The sequence below is a fragment of the Aulonocara sp. 'chitande type north' Nkhata Bay genome, linkage group LG18, assembly GCF_057382095.1.
Source record: "Aulonocara sp. 'chitande type north' Nkhata Bay isolate Kocher_YH1m ecotype deep benthic linkage group LG18, A_spYH_male_GT1.1, whole genome shotgun sequence".
In the NCBI taxonomy this organism is placed as follows: Eukaryota; Metazoa; Chordata; class Actinopteri; order Cichliformes; family Cichlidae; genus Aulonocara; species Aulonocara sp. 'chitande type north' Nkhata Bay.
Genome location: NC_141361.1, coordinates 26,808,336 through 26,818,550, shown reverse-complemented (window position 1 = coordinate 26,818,550; position 10,215 = coordinate 26,808,336).

Here is a 10,215-nt window from a genome sequence, read left to right as displayed (position 1 = left end):
CACGTCCATTAAAGAACAAATTATTTGGAAATTTTAACCTTATAGTAAAGTCTGTGTTGTAATGGACACAGAGTATGACATGTGACATTGCCAAGATATACCAATTATATTTGCACACCTTTATGAACAGGACTAACTTTAATATCTGAACAAATTTATCCAGGCAGGCTCAGTCAGATTATAAGAGTAAACAAACGTCACCCCTGGAGTGGTGCTGGAGTGTAAACGTGCATAAGCTAGAGTTTAATAATTCTCTGATCGGTTCACTAAAGCGTGTGCATGGTCAGATTATTATAAACAGGAATGCAACTTCTCTAATTATCAATGTCACTTTCAAAATACAGCAGCTATGGTAAGAATATGAGCTGACATGCTTTACATATCACTTGTGCCATCACAGTAACTCGTCATGGAAAATGTCTGAAAGAAGCTGTGGGGGAGAATAATGTCAAAGTGACCTATATCATGACGTCGCTGCTTGAACAGATTCACAAAGCCGTGAATGTAAAATGAATGGTTTGATGGATCACGCCATACGTTAGGAGTTGCGGGGTGCGGAGAGCGCAATGCTGAACATTATGAAAGCTTGACAGAAAATTTGCATCTCTCTTTTGTTAAAAAAAAAAGTCTCCATCTCTGTGCAGACTCTTACATACGCGATTTCTTTCACAGTACATGCAGTCAACACTTTTAAAGGAATATTTGAGCAGTTTGGGAAATGTGCTCATTAACCTTCTCTTTGACAGATGATGATGACTGATATCACTAAGCGAATATTAATCTTTCTGCTGGAAGCCAGTTTGCTTCTTAGCATAACGACGGGAAAAGCAAGGAAACAGCCAGGCTGGCCTTGTCCAAAGCTAATAAAAAAACTCTTCTGCCAGAACAGTGAAGCGAATGTTTTTAAGATGCCAAGCAGCCACTGAACACTTCTGTGCAAGCAATAGTCCCAGGCATAATCCCCATTTTAAACCACATTCTTACCTGCCAGTAAGCAGAGGATTGTTATTACCTTGTATTACCATGCACAGACTCCACAGTCTGTCTCCAAGTTTTCAGTATTTGTACTAAGGCCAGCCAACCAGCTGCTGGATGTATTACCACTGCTAGTAGTGCATATTTACTCGGCAGATGCTTCACTAATTTTTAGCAAAAAATGTATAAAGGTCCTCTGAAGTCATATAGAATCCCTCATTTTGACATAATGAAAAACTTTATTGTGGAACTACCAAGGGGCAGAACTGAAAAATGAAGCCAAAAGTGGCAAATCTGCAGTCGCTCCAGGTAAAACTTGAGGCAGACTGTAAAGAGATATTGTGCCCAAAGACTTTCATATTAAAATGTCCATTTTTATAGTGTTAAAAGATCAAACACACTGCTAAAGTGCACAAGTGGTAATTTCATGGTCTTACCTCGTTTGTAGCTCTGCAAATATTTGCTCAATTATTTTAGACTACACTAATTAAAATAGACGCCTTTAAGAAAAATGCCCGTGGGGGAAGGACCATGCTGGGAATTATTTTACTGGCATGTCCTGGACTTTCTCTCTGTCATTTGTGGATGACACGTGGGTTGTTTAATGTGTAACAGTTTATTTTCCACTCGGTATTGTATAGTGGTGAGAATGAGAATCAGCACCTCCAAATCTGAGGCCATTGTCCTCAGCCAGAAAAGGGTGGAGTGCCCACTGCAGCTCAGGACGAGTTCTTGCCCCAAGTGGAAGAGTTTAAGTATCTCGGGGTCTTGTTCACAAGTGAGGGGAGGGGGGACCAGGAGATCGACAGATGGATTGGTGCTGTGGCTGCAGTGATGCGAACAATGTACCTGTCCATTATGGTAAAGAGAGAATTGAGCACAAAAGCGAAGCTCTCAATTTATCAGCCGATCTACATCGCCACCCTCATCTATGGTCACGAGCTTTGGGTAGTGACTGAAAGAACAAGATCGATGATAAGAGCAGCGGGAATGAGCTTTCTCCAAAGGGTGACCCTAGAGATGAGGGGAGGAGGTCAGCCATCCTCAGAGTAGAGCTGCTGCTCCTCCACATCAAAAGGAGCCAGATGAGATGGTTCGGGTATCTGCAAAAGATGCCTCCTGGGCGCCTCCTGGGTGAGGTGTTCTGGGGATGTCCGGTTGGGAGGAGGCCCCTGGGGCAGACCTGGGAACATGCTGTTGTTCCCCTGGACAAGCTGTAGGAGGTAGCCAGGGAGAGGGAGGTCTAAGCTCCTCTGAGCTTCAGCCCCAGATAAGTGGAAGAAGATGGATGGAATATGGGTATCTTACCTTTATCTGTGCTGCTATGTCTATGTGCAGCTAACGTATGTTGCTAACTTCTGAAACTAGAGCAAGGATCCATGATACACAATTGCTGTAAAAAAAAAAGAAGAAGAAGCTGGCCCCACATTAAAAAAATGTTAATTTAGTGTTAGTTTCATCTACTTTTTCGTACTCTTAAGTGTCTTGTTGTCATTTCGATGCAAATCTGATCCATATTTGACTGACAAAATAGATGCAAAATGATTACAACGATGTAATTTCTCTGGTATTCTAGCAAATAATTAGAGGTTTTTTTCTCGATGTCTAAAACGGCTAAGAACAAACTAATTCCTGGGACAGATGACACGGTCACAGCTGGTTAGAGACAGAATGGCATCATCCAGGCAAACATTTTTAATGAGAGACAAACCAAGATGTGGTTGAGAAGTGACTGAGTACTGTCTGTCCGCCGATGTGTACCATACAGACTCTTTTAACATCTGTGTGTGTGTGTGTGTGTGTGTGTGTGTTTGTGTGTGTGTGTGTGTGTGTGTGTGTGTGTGTGCATGTGGAAGTATCTGTGTTCATTGCCAGACTAGTATCTCAATTTACAACAAAAACTGCAGTCGATATTTTAATTTTAGGATTCTTTTGCCTGCAGATGACCAAGAAAATCCTCCAAAATGAAGCTAAAATACATAGCAGCGGGTTATTTTGTAATTTGCATCTGCTCGTGTGTGCGATTTGGCATCCACAGGAGACACAGCTGCTGACGATATGACAAGTGTGACATTTACAAATAAATCTCTGGGGACTGTGAGAAAGCAGAGGCACATTTTCTTCCCCGACAAACTTTGATGAAAGCCAAGATGACACAATTGATCTTCTCCCGCTGCTTGTCTTGCCGTTTGTGTTGGCATCTGCTTTCTGTGTCAGTTTCCTTCTTGTCACTTCAAGTCTTAATGCACAACCGTCAGGCAGGCGGACTGATCTTTGTCCATGTATGCATCCATCCTGCCAAAACAGCTGAGAACAAGGTCTTGATTGCTTGTGCTCTTTCCAGACCATGTTTCACCAGATGGGTCCCTATCCATTTTAACAGAAGCTCTGTCTTTAGTCTTCCAGTTATTTTTTTCCCCGTCTATTAATAGTTTTCAGTCACATGACCTGTGCAGCACCCTGGACAGCAAAAACATGATGGTCAGTTAAATTAACTGTACCACTTTAGCCTGTCAATTTTCCAGCTGTTTCAAACCAAAAATACTTAAATAGTTTTTTAACATGGTTGAAGGGTGCTTCTAACTTTTCTTTACCTCTAAAATGTTCATTTATTGGCCATTCTTCTTCTATCCACAGACTTCTGGCATCAGTAAAATCAGTTGTAAAGTTCTGCCAGAGCCATGTTTTATACGCATCTCGTGTACAAGTCCTCTCCTTGTCCATGCATTACTTGATATAATAATAATAATAATAATAAGTGCTGAACAGCTATTTGAAGAGAAAAAAGATAAATAAATGAAAACAATACAGTTTGAAAACTGATCAAACAAAAGGGAATAGCAGTAAGAACCAACAAAAAAAATAGAATTAAGACACATAGGATATGGTGAACAAGTGGGTCTTTTAAGGTAGCTTTAAAAACCTCCACAGAGCATGCCTGCCTAATATCTTGAGGGAGGTTCTTCCACAAAGATGGAGCACGAAAAGAAAAACCACGGTCCCCAACAGTTTTTTTTTCTGGCTTTAGGAACTTTTAGAAGGACCAAGTGTCCTGATATCAGAGAGCATGGGATGGAACATAGAGGTGCTAAAGGTCAGAGATATGAAGGCGCCAAACTATTTAAAGCCTTGTAGGTGAGCAGCAGGACCTTAAAAGCTACTCAAACCTGACAAGGCAACCAGTGAAGAGATGTCAGTTCTGGGGTAATGTGCTCAAATTTCCCAGGTTTGGTTAAAATGCAGGCAGCTACATTTCGTAGTTCGTGTTTGTATCTTCAGCATGGACGAATAACTAATACTCCAATTTTTAAAGGTATAGCACGGGAAATTTTTAGTTGTAAAAGCAATGGTAACAAAAATAGTCTGACACTAGCTACCTACCAACTAAAATCCAAGACTGGTTAGTCTTTCTTGCAGACCAAGTCGACAGCCATTGGTGCATCCAGTGTAACAACTTCCAATGTGATTTTTGGTTGAACAATCCTGGTAGAAATACTAAAGGGAAGCACTGGAAGAAAGTCCTGTCAAGTGTAAATGGCATCTATATGGATTAAGCGTAAGAGTACTGGTACAGTAAGCTTTTATAATCCAACCTCCTGTTATATAAGGAAGATTTTTTTTCTACTCCTGCACATGCTTTAAACTGGGCCATTATATCCCATGAATGCAGTAAACCCAGTGGGTTGTGGTTAGCCTTGTGGGTGATCAAAAAATAAAACAGCCTTCACACTGAATGTCCCTCAGAAATCCGTGATTGAAACCAAAAGAATAACATGCTTTCATAGCAATACTGGAATCCTTCAGGACTTTCCGGAAAGCAAAGAAACCTTTAAAGAACTTCACTTGCTGGGGAGAGTGGTTCATGTGCCTTGGAGCATGCTCTTACCCTGTAATTTCTTCAAAAAGCTTTTCTTTTCACATGTGGGGTCTTGTGGCCTATTGGCTGAGTTCACAGTAATTATGACTGCAGTAGAGAATGTCTGGAAATGACTGAAAAGATCAGATTCATCAGTTTGAGGGCTGAAAAATAAGTAAAATTATATATCAGTAGAGGCAGAGGAGCAATTTCCTCCCAGCCCACATAAGCAGTTACACAGAGAACTGAAGCATCATTGATGCACTATGTATATGTAGTGCATCAATGTGTATTTTGAGAGAGAGAGAGAGAAAGTAAAATTAAATATCCCTCACATACCCGAGTCATGCTTGCAGAAGCACTAATCAGGAATCATCAGAAAACTGCTAAAACGTTGTTTTACATTTTCAGCCTTCTCTGTATCCCAAATATGGGATTAGTTCATTATAGTTATTTGTACTTTATGTAGACAGACTTCTTTCCCAACAATCTGTTACTGCTGACAGAAACCATACTGCCATCATCCTTGCAGCAAGGACTGTACGGAAAGATGCAGTCATGTGGCCGTGTCCCCTTGCCTGCTGCCATCTGGAGACGCTGTCAAATACAGACTGACTATCTGTGATTAGAGCTGGATCTGCAGCCAAACAGTCATATTCTTAGTGCACGGGTTGGACATGATGTTTGTCCGGATGTTCAGAGTTCATGTAGTGGGGCATTCTTAACCCAATCTGTCAGTTCCACAGTCCCATGAGCTCAGTCCTTTCACCTTTCCTGCCATGCTGTCAGCTCCGGGTACACAACAAGGCAGAACAAGTTTAGAGAACAGGAGACATTCCAGGTGGCCTTCTGTGTGTGTGTGAGTCTCCTTGTTTTTTCAGGTGTTTGCTTTTTCAACCTTAAAGCCAAAGCGCACTGACATGAGGCACAACTAATCATTGCTTATTCAAAGAAGTCACCAGAGAGGGGGGCTAATTATGAACTGTGTGACTAAAATACAAAAAGGGGAAAGAGGAAATTTAATTTAGGGAAGTAGCAAAATCTTTAGCACGCTAAAAGGTCATGTATTAATACATCCAAGAAGGATGGACTTAAATCGTGCATTGTCTTTCATGTCATTGGTTATATTAGACATATATTAGTATTAGCTTATGAACAGTTGTTAGTTATTTAGTTTAAGTCCTGTAATATATTCTGTTGTATATCTTGAATCATCTGTAAGTAAACTGGTGAAGTACACAACTTCAAATCAAACAAGAGATAAATGCAGACTTTCAGCTTTACTTCAAGGGGTGTTGAACAATTATTGCATTACGTTTTTAGGAATTACAGCCATTTTTATGCACAGTCCCCCATTTTCACAGGCTCAAAATTAATTGGACAATAGACCGACAAACCATTGGCCAGGTAGGACCGGTTCCCTTGTCATCCCATAGCCAGTGAAACAAATTAAAGGTCAGAAGATTATTCCGAATGTTGAACTTGCATTTGCATTTGTTTTCACTGGTATTTTCAATAAGTGTGGCCAATTCTACAAACTGGTACAATCTTAAAAAAGAAGGACTGGACTAGAGATCCCCACACCAGCAGGCCTGAAAGACCACAGAAGAAGTAAAGTGGATGATTGCAGAAGAAAAACCCTTTGCAACAAGTCAACAGCACTTTGGAGGAGGTAGGCGTATCATTGGAAAACAGTCTACAGTCTCTCTGCAATCTACAATCAAGAGATGCATTCATGAATGAAAATACCTGCAAAAACTATTTTACACTGCTCTTCTCTTATTGTCTTCAACTTCCTTTTTCAGCATTTTTTACCCCTCGGCTGTAAAAGGGTGATGAGTTCTTTCGTCACCCTGCTGAGTGGGCGGGTGAGCAGGCGGGCGGGTGGTGTGGACGCCTATGTTTGTGAATTTGATCATTTGAGAACGAGGCAACGTAGGAGCTTCAAATTTACATCGTAGGTGCATCTACTAAAACTCTTAGACGGGTTCAAATCTCAGTGACCTCCACCTCAAGGTCAAAGGTCAGGTTTTGTGAAAATCTTGTGAATGAGTCATAAAAGAGGTCACCTGGCTTTTCAACTGCATACTATAGGTGTGAGGCTGAGGAGTAGCACTGGCTGTTGTCAGTATTTTTTCTCTCATCCATTAGGAATGTTACTGATATCACTTACATAGTTAATTGGTTTTAATTTCTTCCAGCAGTTTGAAAAAGCAAAATGGTTTTTAAAAGAAAGACAAACATTAAGGTGGATGTAGATTGTTGGCATCTTGTCCTACCAGCTCTATTAGTGTCAACTGAAAAGCAACATGCCACTAAAAGAAAACATGATCAACTCATAATGAATACCTACTCCCTTCTGCAGGAGTTAACACTGATAGGAATTACAGCTCAGGGGCTCTGCCTATGAGAGCGCAGTTGGGGATAATGAGGATGTCTTGTTTAGAGGGAGTGTGGATAACACAGTCGAAAGAAATAAACACTGTAGGTATCATTAGTCCTCCCCCCAAAAGAACGCACCGCCAGGGGAACAACAGCATATGAAACAAAGAAGAAAGTGGCATCTAGTCATCAGATCCTCTGAGAACTATTGAAAGAACAAAAGTCTATAAATAGGAAAAGGTGAGGGTGAAGGAGCGCTCGGCTCAGTCTCTCTCCCCGTCTCCCTGTGCGTTTAGCCCCGAGGCTCAGATGTTTGAGTCCAAATCAGGGCAAATTACGATAAGCCTGGGGCTAATTTTGTACACGCAGTTTCCTGCGTCTTTGTGGTTTTTAAACTGTGATTCTTTTTTTTTAAAAATAGAATGAGAGAAATTGTGTGGTGAAAATAGGAAGGATTCAAATTCCTCTCAATAGTTGTTCATTTATTATTATCAGACAGGACTTAATTTTAGGTGGCCATCTGCCTCCCACTAATTAGTCATTTTCATTTTATCGTCTTGGAGGAAGACACCGATTGAGTCATCTTGGGTCAAAACCATCTATTTGTTCATGTTGAATGTGTCATTTCAGAGACTTCAAGAAGAAACACAGGAGAGCTTTTTGCCCCACAAACGTCTATCCACAGCTCTGTATGTGATTTCCCAAGGTTCCCTGATTTCCCTGTTCCTGAGCTGCACCGTGCCATTTGATTACAGCTTATCTAAGCTGCACAACAGAGCAAAAATCAGATTGGATTGGTTTGGTTCTTATTGTTTGCGCACAGTCCACCTGCTACACAGACAAACTACAGTGTAATTTGGCACTGACATACGATCCCTCTCCAAGTTGAGTGAGCGAGCATCTGAGCTCTTGTATTTGAGCGGTTCCAACAGTAGGAAACTTTTAATATAATAAGCCTTTGTGCTCCGGGAAGAACAGTGTCTTCTCTGATCTAGTCTTTACTTTAACAGTATGGAAAATAATTAGTTTTATGAGCCTCACTTGGATTACAGAATTTCAGGCATATTACCGAGAGAAGAAAAACACAGTTAAATGGGCCGCTGAATTCATGTATTCTGGCTTTAGCGACATTTATCCATGCAGTTAGTATTGATGTGAGCTGCACAGTTTGGGAAATTTAGCTGGGATTAATAGGGTTAAATGGCACGTGTCTTGTGCTGCTCAAAACTACAAAAAAAAAAGAAAGAAATAAAAACAAAAAAATCCAAGACTTGGCCAGAAATTTTATGTAGGAACTATTTTTTTTCTACCAAACTTCATACACAAACTGTATCACTCTTCAGGAAAAGTGTGCTCTACCTGTAATGCGACACAGAATGAGAGAAACAGAATAACAGGAATCAACCATTAATTGTGATCTCTCTGAGCTGAACTGTAACATTAGTTGGCTATATGTGTATTTTGGTCGATGGGTGTAGATGGTAAAAAAGAAAATTGCTGCTACAGGAAAATGCTAACAACAACGGGGTTTATAGAATCATTACTGATTCTGGAAAGAGACACCGACATCAGCTCTGTGGCACTTCGTGCACCACGTGTGCCATCTGGTTGCATTAAATTCAGGAGAAGGCAGACACTTCTACGGCTCATATCTTCCAATTCTTAGTCAACTCGCATCAAAACTCTGAAGGTGGATGGATAGCACTACAGGCAGAAGGAAAAAACTGTGAATTTGATTTTAGGGGGAACTGTTCCTTTATGGCCCCAGTCACGAAAGCCTAAAGAGAGGTCAGCAGAGGTGGCATAAAATCCAAATATATTCTTTACCAAAGCAGAAGTGCAGATACTTTAAAAATACTCTGGTAAAAATTCAAGAACTGGATGGAAGTCTTTACTCGAGTAAAGTAAAAGCTCTGAACTGTACTGTGTACTTGTTGCGCTCTAAAAGTAGTTATAAAACTTAAAATTTTCTGAATTGTTGGGAAAATCTTTAAAGACTATTCTTATTTAATTGTGTTTTGTTTTTGGACACATTTCTAGTTAATTTTTGTAGTTTACTGGCTCCAGGAGGTCAGAGTTCAGATGTGTGATGTCATCAGTAAGCGCAGAAAAAAAACAGTGTCTGTGACGTGAGGGAGCGATATTTTGCTGATGATACGCTATTCTGCCTGTAAACTCCAAACCTGAACTGAGGAGAATAAAGTTGCAAGAAAAAGGAGAATGGAGTCATGTCTCTCTGAGGGTGCAACATACTCAGTGTAAGAAAGTAAAAACAGCTCTGGAAGACGTTTCTACCATCTGTTTTGTGTTTTTTGCAAAACTAACTGAACCTTGTGCTATTTCAATAAAATAATAAAATAATAGCAGTACATGGGAATAAAACCTTTTTAACTTTACCTCCACGCCTTAATAGAAAATAAATACTGTTAGGGATTAAAGAAATAGAAATTTCCCTCAGATGCATTAAACCAAAAGTAACAATCCTGTTTTGAGTAGAAAGTACAAATACTTGAGTAAAAATGTGTGTTTGGGGTGGGGGGGAATAAAAAGTTGCCCAAAACGAAATACTTGAGTAAAGTAAAGGTACCTGAAAATTCAGTAAAGTACAGTAACAAAGTATTTGTACAGCAGTTCCTCCAACCAGTCAGCAAGTGGTTGCAAACAGGGCGATTGCTACCAGGCTGAAGCAGTCGCCTGTAGTTTATAAGGAACACACCAGCTACTTACTGGCTCGTAGTAAAAGTTCTAATTGCAACACAACTCAGAACTGGAGAAAATTTGCCTTCAGTATTAAAGCTGTGTCTTGCAGCTGCTGACAACTTGTTTGTGTTGCACATTTAACAAATTCATTACTGCTTGGAGAGTAGTTGGCAAGCGTTTGCAGATTAGGTTGGCATCTTCCACGCAAACTACAGGCAACCTTAGCAGTCTGCTATTAGTCGGAGCAACTGCAAGGTGATTTTCACCTTATACATCTTTACATAGCAACCTTTTACCAACTC